This window comes from Pristis pectinata, chromosome 7 (genome assembly GCF_009764475.1).
Source record: "Pristis pectinata isolate sPriPec2 chromosome 7, sPriPec2.1.pri, whole genome shotgun sequence".
Taxonomy (NCBI): domain Eukaryota; kingdom Metazoa; phylum Chordata; class Chondrichthyes; order Rhinopristiformes; family Pristidae; genus Pristis; species Pristis pectinata.
Genome location: NC_067411.1, coordinates 13,546,986 through 13,570,473, shown reverse-complemented (window position 1 = coordinate 13,570,473; position 23,488 = coordinate 13,546,986). Strand labels below are relative to the sequence as shown.

Sequence of the window (23,488 nt, the reverse complement as noted above, 5' to 3'; positions counted from 1 at the left end):
AGGTTCCCCAATCTCATCATCTTTGCCTTTCACCCTAACCCAAACATGATGGTCCTGAACTCTTACCAACTCTCTTTTAAAAGACTCCTACTTGTCAGCTGTTGTTTTACCCGTATGTACTTGCTCCTAATCTACTTTTGCCAGGTCCTTTCTTACACTATTGAAATCAGCCTTCCCCCAATTCAAGACCTTAACTTAAGGACTAATATCATCCTTTTCCATAACTACCTTAAAGCTTACAGAATTAAGGTCCCTGTTTCCAAATGCTCCCCCACCAACACTTCCATCACTTGCCCAGTTTCATTTTCTAAGATAACACTGAACGCTGCCCTGTCATTTGTAGGAGATATTGTCTCAAAAAACTTTCTTGGATGCCCTTAACAAATACCGTCCCATCTAATCCCTATGCATTAAGGCGATCCCAGTCAATAATGGGAAAGCTAAAGTCCCCCACTACTGTAACTTTGTTGCTATTACAGTGTCGGCAACTCAGGTTCAATTCCGGCCACTGTCTGTAAGGAGCTTGTACATTCTCCCCGTGTCTGCATGGGTTTCCTCCGGGTGCTCCGGTTTCCTCCCACGTTCCAAAGACGTACGGGCTAGGAAGTTGTGGGCATGCTACGTTGGTGCTGGAAGCGTGGCGACACTTGCGGGCTGCCCCCAGAACATTCTATGCAAAAGTTGCATTTCACTGTGTGTTTCGATGTACATGTGACTAATAAAGATATCTTATGTTATACCTTTCTGTGACTTGCTTACCTCTCTGCTCCTCTAATTTCACGCTGACTACTGGAAGGCCTTTAGTATAACCCCAGCAAAGTGACTGCCCATCTTTATTCCTAAATTCTACCCATATCACTTTATTGGACAATCCCTCCAGGATATCCTCTCTAGGTAGGGTTGTTATGCTCTTCCTGATCAGTAGTGCAACTCTCACTCCTCTTTTTATGTCCCTCCTGTCACATCTGAAACTTCTTGACTGCAGAACATTAAGGTGCCAGTGCTCCTGTTCCCTCAACAATGTTTCTGTGATTGCAATGACATCATAATTCCAAGTGCTAGTCTGTCCACTGAGCTCATCTGAATTACCTGCTCCTTACATTGAAGCAAATGCATTGAACCAGCCCTCCCCTGCTCACTAAACTGCCTCTGTCTGCTCTTCCCACTGGACATGCTTGATTTATCCTTTATACTGTATATTTCTCCCCACCTGTTGCACTGCAACTATGCTTCCCACCTACCTCGCAAATTAGTTTAAACCCTCCTGTGTAATATGAGCCAACCTCCCTGCAAGAATATCAGTCCCACTCCAGTTTAGGTTGCAATTCGTCCTTCCTGTACAGTTCGTCCCAGAAACAATCTCAATATCCACAGATCTAAAGCCCTCCCTCCTGCACCAGCTCTTCAGCCACACGTTCATCTGTCCTTGAGTCCCGATGCAGGGTTTCGATCCGAAACGTCAACAATTCCTTTCCTCTCACAGATGCTGTTCGACCTGCTGAGTTCTTCCTGCAGATTATTTGTTGCTCATTCATCTGTCCTCTCCTCCTATTTCTACCCTCGCCTGCTCGTGACACAGGGAGTATTCCTGAGATTACAACCCTCGAGGCTCTGCTTATTAAACTTCTGCCCAACTCCCTATACTCACCTTGCAAAACCTCATCCCTCTTTCTACATATGTCATTAGTACCAATGTGTACTACAGCCTCTGGCTGTTCTCCCTCCCCCTTCAGAACATTCTGTACCTGAATCTGGACATGGTGCAACATTTAAGTGGATAGTAATCTCTTGAGTATTTCTGCCCAATTTTTAGGTAGGAATGACATTAATGATGTGAAAAATATTACAGGCGTGCAGCAAGTAGACCTACTGCCGCATAACTCCAGCGTCCCAGGTTCACACCCGACCTCAAGTGCTCTCTGTGTAGAATTTGCACATTTTACCTGTGACCACAGAGTTTCTCCGGGTGCTCTTGATTCCTCCCACATCCCAAAGACATGCAGGTTAGTAGGTTAACTGGCCACTGTAAATTGCCCCTACGATTATTCTCAACACTGGTGCCCCACAAGGCTGCATCCTCAGCCCTCTACTCTACTCCCTATATACTCATGACTGCGTGACCAGATTCTGCTCTAACGCCATCTACAAGTTTGCAGATGATATCACCGTAATGGGCCGTATCTCAAATAATGATGAGTCGGAGTACAGGAAGGAGATAGAGAGCTTAGTGATGTGGTGTCATGACAACAATCTTTCCCTCAATGTCAGCAAACAAAAGAGCTGGTCATTGACTTCAGGAAAGGGAGCAGTGTACATACACCTGTCTACATCAACGGTGCTGAGGTTGAGAGGGTTGACAGCTTCAAGTTCCCAGGAGTGAACATCACTAATAGTCTGTCCTGGTCCAACCACATAGATGCCATGGCCAAGAAAGCTCACCAGCGCCTCTACTTCCTCAGGATGCTAAAGAAAGTTGGCATGTCCCCTTTGACACTCACCAATTTTTATCAGTGCACCACAGAAAGCATCCTATCTGGATGCATCATGGCTTGGTATGGCAACTGTTCTGCCCGTGACCACAAGAAACAGCAGAGAGTTGTGGACACAGCTCAGCACAGCATGGAAACCTCCATGGTCTATACTTCTTGCTGCCTCAGTAAAGCAGCCAACATAATCAAAGACCCCACCCACCCCGGACATTCTCTCTTCTTCCCTCTCCCATCAGGCAGAAGATACAAAAGCCTGAAATCACTAACCACCAGGCTCAAGGACAGCTTCTATCCTGCTGTTATAAGACTATTACATGGTTCCCTAGTGCTCTTGACCTCACAGTCTACCTCGTTGTGACCTTGCACCTTATTGTCTACTTGACACTTTACTCTGCATTCTGTATTGTTTTACCTTGTACTACCTCAATGCACTGTGTAATGAATTGATCTGAATGAATGGTATCCAAGACAAATTTTTCACTTTACCTTGGTACGTGTGACAATAAACCAACTCCAATTCCAATAGTGTGTAGGTGAGTGACAGAACCTGGATTAAGTTGAAGGGCATGTATGTGAGAATAGGTTATGGGGAATTATTTGGGGGAAGGGGATTTATTGGATTGCTCTGAGAGCTGGCATAGACTTGGTGGGCTTCTTCTGTGTAGTTATGAAATGTGAAATATATTATGTTCTGGAAAACAGCAAGTCCCAGGAATGTCTAAATTCACAATCCAACCACATTTTATCTATCCTGGTCGAGCCGCTGCCTCACAGCGCCAGAGACCTCGGGTAATGATTGTGTGGAGTTCGTACATTCTCCCTGTGATGTGTACATTTCTCCTGAATGCTCCGGTTTCCTCCCAAATCCCAAAAAAGTGTGTATTGGCCACTGTAAATTGCCCCTGGTGTGTCAGTGTGTGGTAGAATCTGATGGGAATTCTTGAGAATGTGGGGAGAATATGAAATGTAATTAATGCAGGAAAAGTGTAAATGGATGCTTGATGGCTGGCACAGACTCCATGGGCTGAAGGGCCTGTTTCCGTGCTGTGTGACTCTATGACTCATCATTCAATTCCCTCCCTCAGATACTGGTCCTAATTCAGAGGAGAGTATTGAGGTGAGTTCTGTCGGTGCTGAGCTCCAGGGCATGTGGGTGAGGCTAGCACAGAAATTTCTTCTTGCAGAGGGTACTGAATCCCTGGAATTATTTACTCCAGAGAATTGTGGAGGCTAGCTTCATTAGAAGTATTTAAAGAGGGGGTAGATAAGTTTTTGAAAGATAGAGGGATTGGGGGCTATAGGAATCTGGCAAAGGAGAGATGAGGTCTCTGGGGTAGCTCAGCTATGATTGTATTGAATGATGGGGCAGGCTTGAGGAGCCAGGTGGCCTTCTCCTGCTCCTATTTTCTTGTGTTCAGCGCAGGTGTCGGCTCTTCTGAGAGTGAGCTCGGACACATTTTGTTGCGAAGCACTCATCCTCACATCCCTGCTACTCCACCAGGACCTACCCTGGGCCCAGAACACAGATGCAACCACGAAGAAGGCACGTCAGCATCTCTACTTTCTTAGAAGTTTAAGGAGAGTCAGCATGTCGTTGAAGATTCTGACAAACTTCTACAGACGTACAGTGGAAAGCCTTCTGACTGGTTGCATCACGGCCTGGTATAGAAAATCCAATGCACAGGAACGTAAGGGAGTGGTGGACTCAGCCAGTTCCCTCACAGGTACAGCTCTCCCCACCATCAAGGATATCTACAAGAGGCGATTACTCAGGAAGGTGAGATCCATCATCAGGGACCCCCACCATCCGGGCCATACCCTCTTCTCAATGCTGCCATCAGGCAGGAGGTACAGAAGCCTGAAGACCCACACCTCAAGGTTCAACAACAACTTCTTCCCCACTGCCATCAGGTTCTTGAACCCACCTGAAAAAAACCCTAATTCTACCTTGGTCTAAAATTGGCCTCAAATTGCACTAATGTCATCTTTTATTTATTGTGTCATGTAAGTTGTATATAATATGTTAATTTAAGTTTATGTAATTTATGTTAGTCATGTTTGTAATGTACTGTGCTGCTGCTGCAAAAAGCTAATTTTCATGACACTTATATCCTGGGTACATATGCCCATGACAATAAACTGGAGCTTGCTTTGGCCAGTCATCCTGTCTGCACAGACAGCTGCTGCCCTTGCTGAGAAAGTGCAGTTGACAGTCAGGTCTCCACGGCTCCAAGTTGCTCGAGTTCTCCCGAGACTGCCCACTGCAGCCTGCTCTGTTGAAGTTTGACAGGCATCCTGCTCTAGCCTGCCAATGAGACCACAGGAGGACAGGCACTACAGTAATGAACAATTGCTATCTGTCATACGATAGGAAGGGGTCCAATCGCACAAGGGATTGCCTGACCATGAAGAGGTGGGTCCATCATGGGATGAGTAGAGGGAGTAGGGAGCAGGAGTCCTCATAACAGTGGGAAAGCAGGTCAGATGGAGAATAATTGGTAATTGGTTTATTATTGCCACATGTACCGAGATACAGTGAAAGCTTTTGTTTGCATGCCATCCAGACAAATCATTCCATAAAAAGTTGGCAGAGAACAAACTTGCTTCAGTGAGCATCATTGCATATTGTGTAAATATCCATTGCAAGTTCATCATAGGACATTCCTCAAAGCCATCACCCAATCTGCATTTCATTACAGAACAACTTCATTCAGTCCACAAAGGTTCCAGCGCCCATCACTTTAATTGTCCATCCCAATCCCACTCTTATAGAAACACAGAAAAACTACAGCACAATTCAGGCCTTTCAGCCCACTAAGCTGTGCCGAACATGTCCCTACCCTAGAAATTACTAGGCTTACCCATAGCCCTCTATTTTTCTCAGCTCCATGTACCTATCTAACAGTCTCTTAAAAGACCCTATCGTATCCGCTTCCACCACCATTTCCGGCAGCCCATTCCATGCACTCACCACTCTCTGAGTAAAAAACTTACCCCTGACATCTCCTCTATACCCACTCCCCAGCACCTTAAACCTATGTCCTCTTGAGGCCACCATTTCAGCCCTGGGGAAAAGCCTCTAAATATCTACTCGATCAATACCTCTCATCATCTTATATACCTCTATCAGGTCCCCCCTCATCGTCCGTCGCTCCAGGGAGAAAAGGCAGAGTTCCCTCAACCTGCTTTCATAAGGCATGCTCCGCATTCCAGGCAGCATCCTTGTAAATCTCCTCTGCACCCTTTCTATGGCTTCCACATCCTTCCTGTAGTGAGGTGACCAGAACTGAGCACAGTACTCCAAGTGGGGTCTGACCAGGGTCCTATATAGCTGCAACAATACCTCTCAGCTCCTAAATTCAATTCCTCGATTGATGAAGGACAATACACCACATGCCTTCTTAACCACAGAGTCAACCCACACAGTCGCTTTGAGCGTCCTATGGACTCAGACCCCAAGATCCCTCTGATCCTCCACACTGCCAAGAGTCCTACCATTAATACTATATTCTGCCATCATATTTGACCTACCAAAATGAACCACTTCACACTTATCTGGGTTGAACTGCATCTGCCACTTCTCAGCCCAACTTTGCATCCTATCTATGTCCCTCTGTAACCTCTGACAGCCCTCTAAACTATCCACAACACCCCCAACCTTCGTGTCATCTGCAAACTTACTAACCCACCCCTCCACTTCCTCATCCAGGTCGTCTATAAAAATTACAAAGAGCAAGGGTCCCAGTACAGATCCCTGAGGTACACCACTGGTCACTGACCTCCACACAGAATATGACCCTTCAACAACCACTCTTTGCCTTCTGTGGGCCAGCCAGTTCTGGATCCACACTGCAATGTCCCCTTGGATCCCATGCCTCCTTACTTTCTCTGATCTTGACCTCTTATGTTGCTTCAGTGAACATTAAACGGAACAGTACAGCACAGTATGGGCCCTTCGGCCCACGATGTTGTGCCAACCTATATGAATACCTCCTCCATGATCAATCTAACCCTTCCCTCCTACACAGCTCATAACCCTCCATTTTTCTTACATCCATGTGCCTATCTAATAGTCTTTTAAATGTTCCTATTGTATCAGCCTCTACCACCACCCCCGGCAGTGCATTCCAGGCACCCACCACTCTGTGTGTAAAAAAACTAACCTCTGACATCTTCCCTAAACTTTCCTCCGCTTACCTTAAACGGATGTCCTCTGGAATTTGCCATTGCCGCCCTGGGGAAAAGGCACTGGCTGTCCACTCTGTCAATGTCTCTCATAATCTTATACACTTCCATCAAGTCTCCTCTCATCCTCCATCGCTCCAAAGAAAAAAACCCTAGCTCACTCAGCCTTTCCTCATTAGATACTGTATGTTTTCTAATCCAGGCAGCATCCTGGTAAATCTCCTCTGCACCCTCTCTAAAGCTTCCACACCCTTCCTATAACAAGGTGACCTGAACTGAACACAGTACTCTAAGTGTGGTCTAACCAGAGTTTTATAGAGCTGCAACATTACCTCGCAGGTCTTGAACTCAATCCCCCGATTAATGAAGGCCAACACACCACAAACCTTCTTAACAACCCTATCAACTTGCGTGGCAACTTAGAGAGATCTATGGACTAGGACCCCAAGAATCCTCCACAATGTTCCTCCACATTGCTCAGAATCCTGCCATTAACCTTGTACTCCACCTTCATGTTCGATCTTCAAAAGTGTATCGCTTCACAATTTTCCGGATTGAACTCCATCTGCCACTTCTCTGCCCAACTCTGCACCCTATCTATGTCCCACTGTAGCCTATGGCAACCTTCTACACTATCCACAACACCTCCAAACTTCATGCCATCTGCAATCTTACTAAACCACTGCTCCACTTCGTCATCCAAGTCATTTATAAAAATCACAAAGAGCAGGGGTCCCAGAACAGATCCCTGTGGAACACCACTAGTCACCAACCTCCAGGCAGAATACTCTCCATCTACTACCACCCTCTGCCTTCGATGGGCAAGCCAATTCTGAATCCACACAGCCAAGTCTCCATGGATCCCATGCCTCATGAATTTCTGGATGAGCCTCCATGGGGAATCTTGTCAAACGCCTTACTGAAGTCCATATACACCACATCCACCATCCTATCTTCATCGATTTGTTTTGTCAGCTCCTCGAAAAACTCAATTAGGCTCGTGAGGCACGACCTGCCCTTCACAAAGCCTTGTTGGCTATCCCTAATAAGACTACGCTTCTCCAAATGCTCATAAATCCTGTCCTTAAGAATTCCGTCTAATAGTTTGAAGTCCAACAAAAGCTTGAGGAAGAACATTTCTTTTCTGTCCCGGTACTCTGGGATACAATACTAAATTTCACAATTTCTGCTAAAAAGCCTTTCCAGTACATACAACACTGGCCAGTACTGAAGAAAAGTCATCAACTCTGCAGCATCATTACTGTTTTGTTCTCTCCATAGATGCTGCTTTAACCCACTGAGTATTCCCAGCAACACACAAAGTGCTGGAGGAACTCAACAGGTCAGGCAGCATCTATGGAGGGAAATGAACAGTCAATGTTTTGGGTCGAGACCCTTCATCTGGACTGGAAAGGAAGAGGGGAGACAGCCGGTATAAAAAGGTGGGGGGAAGGGGTGGAACAAGAGCTAGCAAGTGATGGGGGATCTAGGTGAGGGGGGTGATAGGCAGGTGAGGGAGGGGGGAGAGTGGGAATGACGTAAGAAGCTGGGAAGTGATAGGTGGAAGTGACAAAGGGCTGAAGAAGGTGGATTCTGATAGAAGACAGTGGACAATGGCATAAAGTGAAGGAGGTGAGGAGGGGAACCAGTGGGAGGAGTGTGTGGGTGATGGGCAGATGGGGATGGTGGGGGAAGGGTAATGGGGCCAGTGGGGTCAGGAAAGTAAAGAAGGGGGCTGGAAGGGACAGAGGGGTGTGGTTACTGGAATTTAGAGAATTTGACATTCCGGCCATCAGGTTGGAGACTACCAAGGCGGAATATGAGGTGTTGTTCCTCTAACCTGCATCTAGCCTCGACTAGGCAATGGAGAAGGCCATGGACAGACATGTGGGAATGGGAAGTGGAATTAAAATGGCTGGCTACCGAGGGATCCCAGCTGATACAGCGGATGGAGTGAAGGTGTTCAACGAAGCACCTTCCAGCATTTTGTTTGACTTCAGATTTTAAAACCCTGCAGTACTTTGTACCTCAGAGGTCCAATGGTTTCTTTAGAAGAGTCAAACAGTCGTACAGCACAGAAATGGGCCCTTCGGCCCACAAGTTTATTTCTTCTGCTTTCATTCTTCTCCTTCCATCTACTTGTCTTCCAGACAGATCATGTGATTAACAAGTCTCCGCCACCCCCTCTCAGCCAGCACCACCACTGCTTGTGTCGTTCTGTCTCTCATAGTCTTCATGCTATCACAGACACTCCCTATGTCTCACCACCCCTCCACCTTCTCTGCAACTTAATACATGTTTGATTTCTAAACTTCCCCAATTCTGATGAAAGGTCATTGATACGAAACACTGACTGTTTCTCTCTCCACACATGCTACCTGACCTGCTGTGTATTGCCAGCACTTTCTGTTTTTATTGGAGAATCTAAAGGATAAAACATGTTGCAGATTGCTCAGTGTTACTTCTTTCCTACTTGTTATGACATATAAGGAAGCCATTCAGCCCATCAAGTCCCTGATATCTGCTAGCAGAGCAATCCCATCAGTCCCACTCACTCTACTCCCCTCATTTCTCTATAGGCTGCAACTTATTTTCTCTCATATAGTTATCAACCTCCCTCTTGATTCTTTTTGCCACTTACCTACACTAAGGGGTAATTTACAGTCGCCATTTAATGTACCAAATCACCTTTGGGATGCAGGAGGAAACAGGATCACCTGGTAGAAACCCACATGGGGAACATGAAGACTCCACATGGACCGAACCCAGTCCCTGGAGCTGTGAGGCAGCGGCACTAACTGTTCCTTCAACATGCATTTCCACAGGTTGAAGATTTTCTCAGTCCCAAACCGACAAGTACACTTTACCTTGGTCCAGCTATGCAGCTCCACAAGGGACTGGAACTCAGTTGCCTGTCACCAGCACCAGCAGTAAGGGGAGCACCGGCATTTATTCCATGTTGATTACAAAGAACTCCAGCGTGGTCAAGCTGCAGTGAGACATGAGCAAACATTAGTGCAGTTCACAAGAGTATGAGCAGCCCTCTGCCAACGACCTACTTTACGCTAAGATGTCCAGAGGGGATCAATGTGATTGAAAGTGAAAATAGGATGAACAGGATGTAGTTTTTTTCCTTTCCTGCAATGCTCATTGGCAGTGCGTCGGTAACTCCCTGCTCCACCAATGGCTTCTCTATCTCGTCAAGTCAAGCCTCTTACATATCATAAGAAGACCAGAAATATCTTTATTCTTCAGAGGTCACTTTCCAGAAGGTAGGTTTGAAGGGTGTTTTCCACAGGCATGAAACACTAGCACTGCCATTAGGACAGAAGTCTCCACTTTACTCGAATTGGATTACATCAACTATCAACTTTCCGATCGGACCTTTGTTGCTAAGTCCATATGATCGAGTGATTAAAGAGTTAGAATATCTTCCAGTCAAGTGCAAGTGAAACTTGAACAAGCCTGAAATCCAAGATGTGGTTAATTTATGCTCTTATTAATTACTAAGCACATAATGAAGTAGTGCTTTCTGCCTCTGGTAATATTGATTGGCATATGTCAGCTCTGTTAAATTCAGTAAAGGAGGGTTGTAACACACTGATGCTCAACTCATTGCAGAGCCAAAGGAACCTTCTGCTGTCTCACCTAAAGAAAAGTCTGCACTGTTGTTCAATGGGGATCTCTTCCTCTCCCACCAGCACATTCTTAAATTTGGCCAACAGGATTAGACTCTGAATAAGACCAATTCTTCTCTGGAACAACAGGAACATAGGAGGCCGAGGGCTGACCTGATAGAGGTTTATAAAATCATGAGGGGAAGAAATAAGGTGAATGGTTACAGTCTTTTTCCCAGGGTAAGGGAGTCTAAAACATGAGGACATAAATTTAAGGTGAGAAGGGAAAGATTTAAAAGGGACCAGAGGAACAAATTTTTCACACTGAGTGTGGTGGGTATATAGAACGAGCTGCCAAAGGAAGCTGTAGAGGTGGATATAATTATAATATTTAAAAAACATTTAGACAGGTACCTGGATGGGAAAGGTTTAGAGGGATATGGGCCAAATGCAGGCAAATGGGACTGGAAGACACCTTGGTAGGCATGGAGGATTTGGGCCAAAATGTCTGTTTCCATGCTGTATAAGTCTACGACACTATGACTCTAATCATCAAGACTGTACTTGTTGAACATCTGACACTGTGCTAGTAACACCCTTGAATCCCGAAAATGGTCTGTTTGATCCTACTTTCTGTTTCCGGTCCATTAACCTATCCCTGTCTGTGCCAGAATTATTGTCCCCAATTCCATAAACCTTGATCTTGTATAACATCTGGGTGGCACTTCATCAAATTCCTCCCAAAGGTCTAGGTGTACTATATCTACTGATTCCTGTTTATCTCTCCCACTAGTTATAACCTCAAAACTTTAGTATATTTCTCAAGCAAGATTTTTCATAAAAGCATGTTGACATTCCCTTGATCCCTCATCCTGTGTAAGAGATTCTTGTGTTTTTCTACCCCTGATATCAGGTTCACGATTGCCTGATTTTTCTCCCCTTCCGTCCATAATCAGCTGGGTTACATCTACCACCCAAATCAAAGTAGTGGATTCCAGAATGTAAGGAATCCAAGAACATTTAGGGGGCGAGGTAAGAGGATTAGAAGGGTTATGAGGGAGAACTTCTTCAACGCAGAGTGTGGTTGAAATCAGGAACACACTGCTTAAGTGGGTGTTGGAAACAGCTACTCTCACAACATTTAAGAGATATCGAGAGCCCAAGGTTGTGTTAATCACAGAATGTTTTGCAACTGCCTCATCAAAGGTCTTGGTGCATATTCAGTGCACTCAGTTTCTGACGCAGTAACCTTAATTAAATTGCCAAGGCATAGAAGGCTGTGGACTAAGTGCAGGTAAATAGGATTAGTATTGATGAGTACAGTAGTGTAGAGGGCAGGCACGGTAGTGTAGCGGTTAGCATAACACTATTACAGCACCAGCAACCCAGGTTCAATTCCGGCCACTGTCTGTAAGGAGTACATATGTTCTCCCCGTGACTGCATGAGTTTCCTCCGGGTGCTCTGGTTTCCTCCCACATTCTGTCACAAACCAGCAACAAAAGAAACACACTGAGCATGATTCAGTGTTAAAAACTATTTTATTAATCACTACTTATGATAATACGTAAAATAAAAGTAAAAATGTTAGTATGTTAGAATTCAAAAATGTTAAACCTCGAACGTTAACCCCAAAACTAAACTCTTCGTGTGTGTGTGTGACAAAGTCCAAAACTCCCAGTTCCGGAATGGTTCTTAAAGTTCAGTTCCGCAAGCCATGAGGTGAAACATGAGCAAGGGCTTCTTCAACAACCACCGTTGTCTGAAGATAAGATGTAGATGTAGAAAAACATAGAGAGAGTACATACGAAATCCAAATGTTCCACGATGGAACCCAAACGACACTTCAGTGTTTACTCGGTAGTGACTTCCTCACCCCGAAAAGCATCCGAACCGTGGTCGTCCACACACAAATACCTGTTTCCTTCTACAGGTCAGCAACAAAGTGAACTCCACCGGATTACTTCCAACTTCCATACATGGATTTCAGTGGCAAACACAGTTATTGTTTCTCATCCATCGATAGAGAAAACAAGCAGGCTGGTGTCTCTCTCCCTTCTCTCTCTCTCTCCTTCCTCTTCTTCTTACTTCTTCAACAACGTCATTACGTCCTTTATCTTCTATTGACGTAAGCACGCCCCACACACACATACACACACTCTCTATCTTAAAGGGACTTTCACTGAGTCCGTAACAATTCCAAAGATGTACAAGTTAGGAGGCTTTGGGCATGCTATGTTGGGGCCAGAAGCATGGCGACACTTGCGGGCTGCCTCCAGAACACTCTATGCAAAAGATGCATTTCACTGTGTGTTTTGATGTACATGTGACTAATAAAGAAATCTTATCTTACTTGATGGTCAGCATGGACATGATGGGTCAATGGGCTTTCCATGATGTATCCCTCTACTAATTAGGAAACCAGCTAGACCTGATTAATTGATGTTACTGTCTCAGATATCCAACACACCGAATACACACTTTGGGGAGTGAAAGACTTTGATGAGGCAAGGGCTGGGACACAGCCACAGATTAAAATAAAACATTATATGATTAAAACAACTTTGGTCATTTTGGAGCAAAAAAGAACAAACTACTAGAGGAACTCAGCAGGTCAGGCAGCAACTGTGGAGGGAACCAGAAAGTCGTCTTTTTTGGTCGACACTTCAGCTGAAGAAGGGTCTTGACCTGAAATATCGACCATCCAATATTGACCTGCTCAGTTCCTCCAGTAGTTTGTATTTTGCTCCAGATTCCAGCATCTGCAGTCTCTTGTGTCTCCATGGTCTTTTTGATTGAGTAAATTAATCTGATGGGTTAAAATGGGTTTGCTCCAAATTATAATCCATGGCATACATTTAACTAAAATGGTAAATCTGACATGAGTTTGGGTAACTAGACAAAACTCTAATTACCAAATATAAATGTCCAATTTGATAATTTAATTACAAATCCAAGAAATAAATGAAGACAAGCATGATAGGACAGGTATCGTGTTATAACTGGAATATTTGGAGTTGATGGAAACCACTGAGATCAATAGCAAAATATACAGTAAATGTTTTCAGCACTCTGGAATTTTGGCTCAGATTCAGACACTGCAATCAATGCATCAGGGAGGGGGCAAGTTACTGGGACACTTTGTTCCAGGAGGTAGTCAGATTAAGTACTGCAGAAATGGTTAGTCAAATGTGACAGAGGAGTGTGACTATGAATGAGGCAGGTACGGGGATAGAGGAGGCTTAGCACTGAGAGTTATTCAGCGGTACAGACTTCTTGCAGCCTGTGTTGGCGAGGGCAGAGACTGTATGCAGGGATAATCAAACTGACCACGGCACCCTGGTATGAGGTCCATTAAAGGGGTGGGGGAGGGGGTGGAGGTAAAAAGGAATGTAATAGTGAGGGATAAATGCTGTTCTCCTCAGTCACAAGTGCGAGTCACAGAGGCTGTGTTGCTTGCCTGGTGCCAGGGTTAAGGACATTTCCTTGAAGTTGGAGAGGAACTTGGAGTGGGAGGGGAATGATCCCATTGTTTTGATCCATCTGGAACCAACAATGTAAATCACAATAAGTAGGTTCTGCTGGAGTATGAGCAAGCAGGATCCAAATTAAAAAGCAGGACCTCCATCCCATTACCTGAGGCACCTGTGAATTGACGTAAGTTCAATAAGATATGGGAGCTAAGTACATGTGGGAGAAATGGAGCAGAATCCCTGTCCCACTACCCAACGCACACGTGAACTGATGTGTTCAGAGAGCTGAGTGCACGTGGGAGAAATGGGTTTCAACTCATAGGGCTAAAGGCCCCAGTAATGGGGAAAGAGGGAGCTTTGCCATTAGAACAAAAACAGAAAATGTTGGAAAATCTCAGCAAGTCAGGCAGCATCTGTGGAAGGAGTAACAGAGTTAACGTTTCAGGTCGAAGACCCTGCAGCAGAATTGGGGAAGGAAAGAAGCAAATACTAAGTTGGGAGGGATGGATGGGACAATATTTGATGAGATTGTCATGGGAATAAGTGTAGCATCATCTAGTTGACAGATCACTGGGGGAGGTGAGAGCGAGAGAGAGCGAGAGCGAGAATGAATAAAAGCTTTTGCGATAAGGGTAGTCAGAGTGAGAACACAAACAGAAGAATGTAAAAATTGCAAAATGCAGGGTTGTAGGATATGCTCTGCAGTTCAGGCTATGCTAATAGGACAAAAAAACTGAGCTAATGTCACAGATGGATCATTTACAGCAGAAATGGCCAGTGCTGATACAGACAGAGAAAGTGAGTTACCTGAAGTTGTAGAATTGAAAATGACAGGGAATTACCAGATCCGAAAGAGAAGGTCTAACCATCTACCCATGAATGTCATTGGTTTACCATCGCCAGGTTCCATACCAACAACATTCATGGGGGGGGGGGGGGTCACCATCAGCCGGAAGCTCACTGCACCAACCACATAAATACTGTGGCCACAAGAGCAACTGGAAAAATGGATGTTCTCCTGCAAGTGATTCACCTCCTGAAACCCCAAAGCCTTTCCACCATCTACAAGAGTATGAAGGAATACTCTCCAAGTAACCAGATGAGTGTAGCTCCAAAAACACCAACACCAGACAGCTCAAAGCATTCTGTTTGCTTCATACAACATTCAGAACTCATTCACTCCGACACTGGCCTACAGTAGTTCGCAACGTGTACCATCTACAAAATGCACTACAGTTACTCAACAGTACCTTTCAATCCTGCAAAGTCCATCACCATGAAGAACAGGGTCTTCAGGTGCATAGGAGTACCAGCACCTGTAGGTTCCCTTCCAGGTTGTACGCCATCCTGAATTAGAAATATATCACCATTTCTTCATTGTTATTGGATTAACTCCTTCCACTGCCTGACACAACAGCATTGCAAGAGAACTATCACCATAAAACCCTCAACAGTTCAGTTTGTCCACCTTCTCAGCTGTCTTCTTTCTCATTCATAGACAACAGCCAACTGTTGGACAATAGCTAAGACTAATGCTCCTGCACCATTTCTTCTGTCTTCCATTTACCAGCCTACCTCACAGTCACCTTCTCCCTTTCCAAACCACCAACTACCTCTATAATATGAGCCAATCTAAGGAGAGTGGCAGCCCACTGGTCAAAATGGCCAGGCAATTCTTCTCGTCCCAAGCATCAAAATTCAGCAACTTGGAATGCAACTGAATGAGAATAAACCTTCATTCAAGTGGTGCCTGTCACAAGCTCAAGATCTCCTGAGGTGCTTTGTAACTAACGCTGTACATTTGAAACTGATCCAGACAGGTAAAGATTATTTCACCAATCTCCTAACGTGCCTTGCAAACACAGAGACATCCTACCGATACCAGGGATACCATTGGTCCCCACAGATGTCCACAAGCTATAGATATGACTATAGTCGGCATTAATCACTAGCAACTTTCCTTTAAAGCTGCTGGCTGCTTGAAGTTGTGAACACTGAATTTTCCAGACAATTACAACAGCAAGTGACGCTGAAAGCTTTCATTGAATTGAATCATGATTGCACATGCCACATGTCGTGAGCTTTGGAGGGCAAAGCAGATGCCATTGTCCATAGGAAGCTGAATGAGTCTATACCAGCACCTTGTAAATCAAGCACAGCTCCTTTTTTTACCCCATTCTTTCCTCATAGACCTGCAAATTTGCTGCTGTTCAGCTTCCTTTTGAAGGCCCTGATCTATTCTGTTTCCTATCCCCACAGACTGTAAATTCCACCTCCTAATCACCCTATGATTTAAGAAGTTTATCCTTGCATATTTCTTCAAAATGTTAAACTCAAGGCTTGCAACGTAACAAAAAAGAACTATCAGCTCATCAGTTCCTTGCTAGCTCTCAAAAGAACAACCTCATTAGATCTGTGCCCCATTTCCCGCAACTTATTCTCCCTCACATGCCTATCAAATCCCATCTATTCCTTTTGTCACTTATCTATGCAAAGGGGGTTATTTACAGTAGCCAATTAACCTTCCAACAGATCTTTGGGATGTAGGAGGAATCCAGAGCACCCAGGGAGACAGCACCCAAGGTCAGAAACAAACCTGGGTCCCTGGAGTTGCGAGATAGAAGCACGGGCTGCTGCATCATCATGTTCCCCTAGTTATAGAGTGATAGAATTATACAGGACAGAAACAGGCCTTCAGCCCAACTTGTCTGTGCCAACCAAGGTATCTTCCTGAGCTAGTCCCACTTGCCTGCATCTGGCCCATATCCCTCTAAACCTTTCCTATCCATCTAGCTGTCCAAATATCTTTTAAACAGAGTAATTTTACCCCCCTCTATCACTTCCTTTGGCAGCTCATTCCACATACCCACAGCCCTCTGTATGAACTACCCTTGACCTATCTGCTCATGCGTTAACCTCTATTTTTCTTGTCTAAACCAGCCATGCCGTAGTACACCTCAAGCAAATCTCCTCGCAACCTTTTCTACTCCAAGGATGTTTTCTCTTCTATGCCCATTTTAGTCTGAAGTTAAAGGTTACCACCCCTGCACCAAACCAAGTCAATTAAGGAAATCAAACTGTTTATTTTTTAACTCATTTGGAAACTATTATTTCAAATTTTAACAATCTCGTTTAAAAGATTTTAATCTTAACCTTAAGAAGATTTTCTAAAGGGATCCTCCCAAAACAAGCTTACAAAGCACAAACAAGCCATGTTCTCATGACCTGGTTGTAAGTGATACCCTCTCTGAGTGTTGAAAATAGATATGCCATCATACAAATTAACCAATAAGTACAAAGCTCACCAATAATTGATTAACGTTCTCTTGGATATTTAAATTTCTCAGCTTTCCTGCTTCTAACACCCTGGCTAACTCAGAGTCATAGAGTCACAGAGCAATACAGCACGGAAACAGGCCCTTGGCCCAACTCATCCATGCTGAGCAAGATGTCTATCTGAGCTTATCCCATTTGCCTGCATTTGGCCCATATCCCTCTAAACATGTCCTATCCATGTGTCTTTTAATGTTGTTATTGTATTTTCCTGAACCACTTCCTCTGACAGCTTGTTCCACATACACCACCACCAATCTGTGTGAAAAACTTGTCCCTCAGACCCCCTTTAAATCTTTTCCCTCTCACCTTAAACCTATGTCCTTTAGTTTAGACTCCCCTATCCTCGGAAAAAGACCATGACCATTTATGTTATGTATGCCCCTCATAATTTTATATACCTCAATAAGGTCACCTCTCAGCCTCCTACACTCCAGTGAAGAAAGTCCTGGCCTATCCAGCCTCTCTTTGTAACCCAAGCCTCCCAGTCGTGGCAACCTCCTCGTGAATCTTTTCTGCACCACTTCCAGCTTAATGACATCCTTCCTACAGCTGGGTGACCAGAACTGCACACAATACTCCAAGTGTGGTCTCACCAACAGCTTGTACGGTTGTAACATGACATCCCAACTCCAAAACTCAGTGCCCTGACTGAAGCAAGCAAGCGTGCCAAATGCTTTCTTCACCCTCTATCTACCTGGGTTGCCTTCCTTGCCCTGCACCCATTCTTAAAATGTTTTTGATCCTGTCTTCCTACTGCCTGTAGGAGCTCTGTCTTGAGAAAAAATGGTAAATTGGTTTATTATTGTCACATGTACTGAGATACAATGAAACACTTGTCTTCCAAACCATCCATACAGATCAATTCATTACAACTGTTCATTGAGGTAGTACAAAGTAAAAACAATAACAAAGTGCAGAATAAAGTGTTACGATACAGAGAAAGTGCAGTGCAGGTAGACAATAAGGCGCAAGGTCATAATGAGGTAGATTGTGAGGTCAAGAGTGCATCTTGTCATACTATGGAACCATTCAATAGGCTTATAATAGTGGGATAGAAGCTGTCCTTGAGCCTGGTGGTAAATTCTTTCAGGCTTTTGTATCTTCTGCCCAATGGGAGGGGGAAGAAGAGAGAATGTCCGGGGTCTTTGATTATGCTGGCTGCTTTCCCGAGGCAGCAAGAAGTATAGACAGAGTCCACGGAGGGGAGGCTGGTTTCCATGGTGTGCTGAGCTGTGTCCACAACTCCCTGCAGTTTCTTGCGGTCATGGACAGAACAGTTGCCGTACCAAGCCATGATGCATCCAGATAGGATGCTTTCTATGGTACTTCAATAAAAATTGGTGAGAGTCAAAGGGGACATGCCAAATTTCTTTAGCCTCCTGAGGAAGTAGAGGCACTGGTGAGCTTTCTTGCCATGGTGTCAATGTGGTTGGACCAGGACAGGCTATAGGTGATGTTCACTCCTAGGAACTTGAAATTACCTTTATTTTAGTTCTTACTTTTCCTTTCTTTTTGGCCTTTATCCCCATACCATTTTATTTTCTGTCTTCTTAACTTTATTAAACCAGCAAACAAATACTTATTAATCTCGGCATCTATGATGAACTCCAACCCCTGTGGTGCATGTTGGCCTCAGAAGGCCTCCAGCCAGCCAGCAGACATCCCATGCTCTCCCTCCAGGGACTGTGCTCCAAGTGAAGTCAGAACTCAAGCAGAATTCTTGCAAAGGGCAAATCCCAATTCAACCATGAAGGTTTACACAAACACATTCCTTCCAGGGACAAACAAAAACCACAGGCTTAAAGACTGCGCAGGCTTAAAGACTGCTCCTTTAATGCAAAAAAAATCACATCGTTCCTTAACACAACCTGTGTAAGATGCCTTTGTATATGGAGATGGAGGAGCTAGGGAATATATGTGGGTTATATATCCTTGTGTGCTTATATAGGTCACTACAATTAATGGAGGGCAATACAAGAAAGGGAAATTAATTTGTTGAACCAGCCGATCCTCTGGGAATCCACGCTGGTGAATGAAGTTATAATGAAACTCAGCTGGTGCTATGATTCGCCTTAAGGACTCTGAACTTGGTAGGGGAGAAGGATATCACTCAGACTTCCTGCTCCTGATCATTGTCCAGTTATTCTTGTTTACACATTAATGTCAGCTAAGGACAGAACCAGGCTCAGCTTCCTTGCAGTCAAATGGCCACTGCTATAAGAGCCCACACAGGAAGATTGAAACTTAGTTAAAGTAAGAATCATTCCTGAGCAAAGCCTACTGCTATTAGGGGAAGGTAGAGGAAAGAGAAGAGATGATAAAGAGATTACTATTCAATTCGTCCACATCAAGTTGAAGTTCAGCACCTTGGCAATGTGGTAACCCTCCCAGTTCACTGCACACTGAATGTATGTGCTGTATTCTCTTCTCCTCTGTCACACAGGGAGTGTTTCACTGGAAGCTGATTAACAGGCAGATGAATGATTTCATTGTGTTGCCAGTATTGTGTTTCTGTTGAGTAAATGATTGCTGAATGCGAAAATAGGGAAACAGTATGAATAACAACATGTCTTTAGTAAAATTTGGCCTGCAGAGAGTTTAACAAATGTAATGATTAATTGTTCATTGAACAAACATTTCCTATGCTCCCATCAAATATTTCCCTCCCCTAAATTAACAGAGGCACCAGTCCAGGTGAAAGCACTTATGAAATAGCAGAGGGAGGAATGTTCAAAAAACTACCGTGATTTTGACCTTTTAAGTGAAATTCTAATCCCTTTTAAACTACTGATCAAACTTACTAGTATTGTCATCAAATATCACCTTGCTTCAGCTTTGAAATTTAAACATATAAAGAGTTCTGCTTATTTGACCAGGAGTAGTTTTCGTGTGCAATTAGCTGCTTCCCCTGCAGACATTAAATTCTCTCAAAGTGTACTTCATGCTTCCCATGCACGTACACACTAACACAAAGATGTACACAAGCACAGGGACATAGACACACACATGCACACACACAATGCACTTTGACTGCTGCATTTCTGAAAATCAGTACTTACCACACAGCCCGATAAATCTGACTTTGCTCACACAGGGTCAAACAACTAACTTCAAACCTAACTTCTAAAACTGTGATGTAATTTGAGCTCCAAAACAATTTCAAGCAGTCACTTCCCACCCTCCCCACACAACTCGAACCACCCTAAGAAAAACAAATTCCATTTCATTGTCAACCATGCAAAAGCCCTGAAGTACGAGCAGTGTTAGTTGTGAACATAAAGTCGAACTGTGAATAGATATTGCTTTTACTGCACGATCATGAAAACACTGTAGCAGTGCCCTCACAACAGTGATTCCTGTAACAAAAGCAACACTTCCATTAAAGCAAACACCTCTCTATGTACAAGCGTCAGTCTTGGGTAGGGTGGGTGGTGCAGTTGGAGGTGGAGTTTAAGAAAGGAGGTGATGCGAGACCATAGGAACTGACTTTGTCTCTTAGGTCCTGTCTAGTTAAAACTTACTGCACAATGAGCAAGGCCTTCTATTTTTGCAAAATCATTTTTAAAACTTTTTCTTTACATTCATGGAATACGGCCATAGATCAGAGGGCTAGCATTCATTTTCATCTCAAATTGTCCCTGTACTCAGAGGACATCTACATTGTGGCCTGGAGTCACATGGAACATGGGACCATGCCATCTTTTTGCAACTACCATCGGGCAGGAGGTACAGAAGCCTGAAGTCCCTCACCACCAGTTTAAGAACAGCTACTTCCCTTCAACCATTTGGTTCTTGAACCAACCAGCACAACCCTAATTACTACTATAGTTTAGCAACACTATGACCACTCTGATCACTTTGCACTAAAATGGACTTTGTTTTTTTTTTCTAATTGTGTTTTTTTCTTGTAAAAATTGTGTATAATTTATGTTTATGTTTTTCTTGTGAATTCTGCTTATCCGATGCAATGTGCCTTTGATGCTACTGCAAGTAAGTTTTTCATTGTGCATACATGTACTTGTGGTATTATAACAATAAACTCGACTTTTGACTTTGACTTTGAGTACAGGTGGCAAATCTTCCATGAACCACAGGCCTTCCAAGACCAGCAGTGTCATGATTATCATAGCTGATTCTGGTCTTTAAATCCAGATTTTGATTTAGTCACTTGAATTTACATCCCCCGAGCTGCCATAATGGGACTTGAACTCGTGCTCTGGATCAGCAATTCAGTCTTCTGGATGGATAGTTTGGTGGGGGGGGGGGGGGGGTGTCTCACAAGCATTGTGAAGACCTTCTTCTGCATTAATGGCTCACACCATTCACAGGCCAATCATACATGGTCCAAATTCCCAGAAGTAGCATGCAAGTGTGCGTAACACATCACTGCACACCACTGCACCTTACAGGCTCCTCTGCATACCAATGCATCAGATGCATGAAAGACCAGAGTGACAGAAAAATCACAGACCATACAACGAACAGCAAGTCCCTGATTTTCCCTTCCAATTGATTTTTAATTACATTTTAAATTTTATTTACAGCGTGGTAACAGGCCCTTTCAGCCCAAGTCCACACCACCCATTTTAAACCCAAATTAACCTACCTGTACGTCTTTGGAATGTGGGAGGAAACCGGAGCACCTGGAGGAAACCCACGCAGACACGGGAGAACGTACAAACTCCTTACAGGCAGCAACGGGAATTGACGTGAAGTCACACAGGGCACCAAACTGGAGGCTTCATGATCCAATTTCTCAGCAACTATCCATTCTTCCTTCCTTTTTTTCTTTTTTTGCTTCCATCTTTCCTTCTAATTTCCCCTTTCTTATTTTGCCCTTGGTTGCATAATCATTAACAACCTCCCAAATAAAAGAGATCTATTATCAAAAATGTCTATCACCCCTCTTCATCTGAATCCACCTATCACCTGCCAGCTCTTGCTCCACCCCTTCCCCCTACCTTTTTCTACGGGCTGTCTCCCCTCTGTCTTTCAGTCCACATGAAGGGTCTCAATCCAAATCGTCAACTGTCCATTTCACTCCATTGATGCTGCCTGACCCACGAGTTCCTCCAGCATCTTGTTTATTGCTCCAGATTCTGGCATTTGCAGTCCCTCATGTCTCCTATCTATCATTCTCAGGTTTTAAAATTTCAAATGACCTTCCTCCAAACCATTACAGTTTAATCTTTTGGGGGGTGGGGTTTAGAGTCATCAAGTCATAGAGGCATACAGCACAGAAACAGGCCCTTTGGCCCACTGAGTCCATGCCAACCAATAAGAACCCATTTAAACTAATCATAATTTTTATTCTCCGCATTTTCCCAACAACTACCCGAGGTTCTACTACTTACCTACACACACAAGGGGCAATTTACAGCAGCCAATCATACCTAACACCCTGCACATCTTTGGGATGTGGGAGGAAATCTATGCAGTCACAGGCAAAACATATTAACTCCACAATGCAGGCAGAACTGAGCTCCAAATTTCCACATTCTTTTGTAGTATTTCTTGACATCAATGCTGAATGGCCACCTTGTATTTTTAGTTAATAATGGTAATCCTGACCCAGCACGTGCTGGCCAGAAAGGTGCAGATCTCAATCTGAAGAGGGGTCCTGTTTTGAAGAGTAACATGAGATTAATGCAGATGGAAAGAGTAGGAAGGAACAGTGTAGCATTACCTGCCCACAGAACTAGAGGAGATGTGTGTCATCCTTGACTCAAAGAGGGTCAGGAGACAACAGTGACTACACTTGTAAATTGGCTGCAAAGTACTTAAGAAGCTCCTGAAAGAGATATGTAAGGCACTTAAAAATTCATGCCTTATGATTTGTAGTTCCTTGGGCTAGTAACCAATAGCAGCAAATGGTGCAGCCTGTGGAGCTGCTGTCTCACAACTCCAGTGACCTGGGTTCAATCCCAACCTCGGGTGCTGTCTTTGTGGAGGTTGCACGTTCTCCCTGTGACCGGTGGGTTTCCTCCGGGTGCTCTGGTCTCTTCCAACATGCCAATGATGCATGGATTAGTAGGTTGATTGGCCACTGTAAAATGCCCCTAGTGTGTGGGTGAGAGGTAGAATCTGGGGGAAGTTGATGGGAATGAGGGGAGAATAGGTTACAAGGAAAGTAAGTGGGGAATGAGATTGTCTGGTTGCTGGCCATGTCTTGATGGGCCAAATAGTCATAAGGAAATATGGTGAATATATTTTTAAGTTTTAACACAGTGAAACTAACCAAGGGGTGATAATAGATACAAATATAATAGAGGTGTTTAAAAGGCTCTTAGATACTGTAGACACATGGATGTGCAGGGAATGGAGGAATATGGACATAAGATAAGATAAGATATCTTTATTAGTCACATGTACATCGATACACACAGTGAA

General features: G+C 44.1%; 1 protein-coding gene across 1 annotated transcript in view; it reads right to left on the bottom strand.

Annotated features, from left to right (window-relative positions):
* The window catches only part of wdr17 (WD repeat domain 17), a 118,588-nt gene extending 108,925 nt beyond the window's left edge, over positions 1-9,663 (bottom strand). The window contains exon 1 of the mRNA XM_052020198.1: positions 9,542-9,663. The gene's annotated coding sequence lies outside the window, so the exon portion shown is untranslated. The remainder of the gene's footprint in view (positions 1-9,541) is intronic.
* Positions 9,664-23,488: the final 13,825 nt, after the last annotated feature.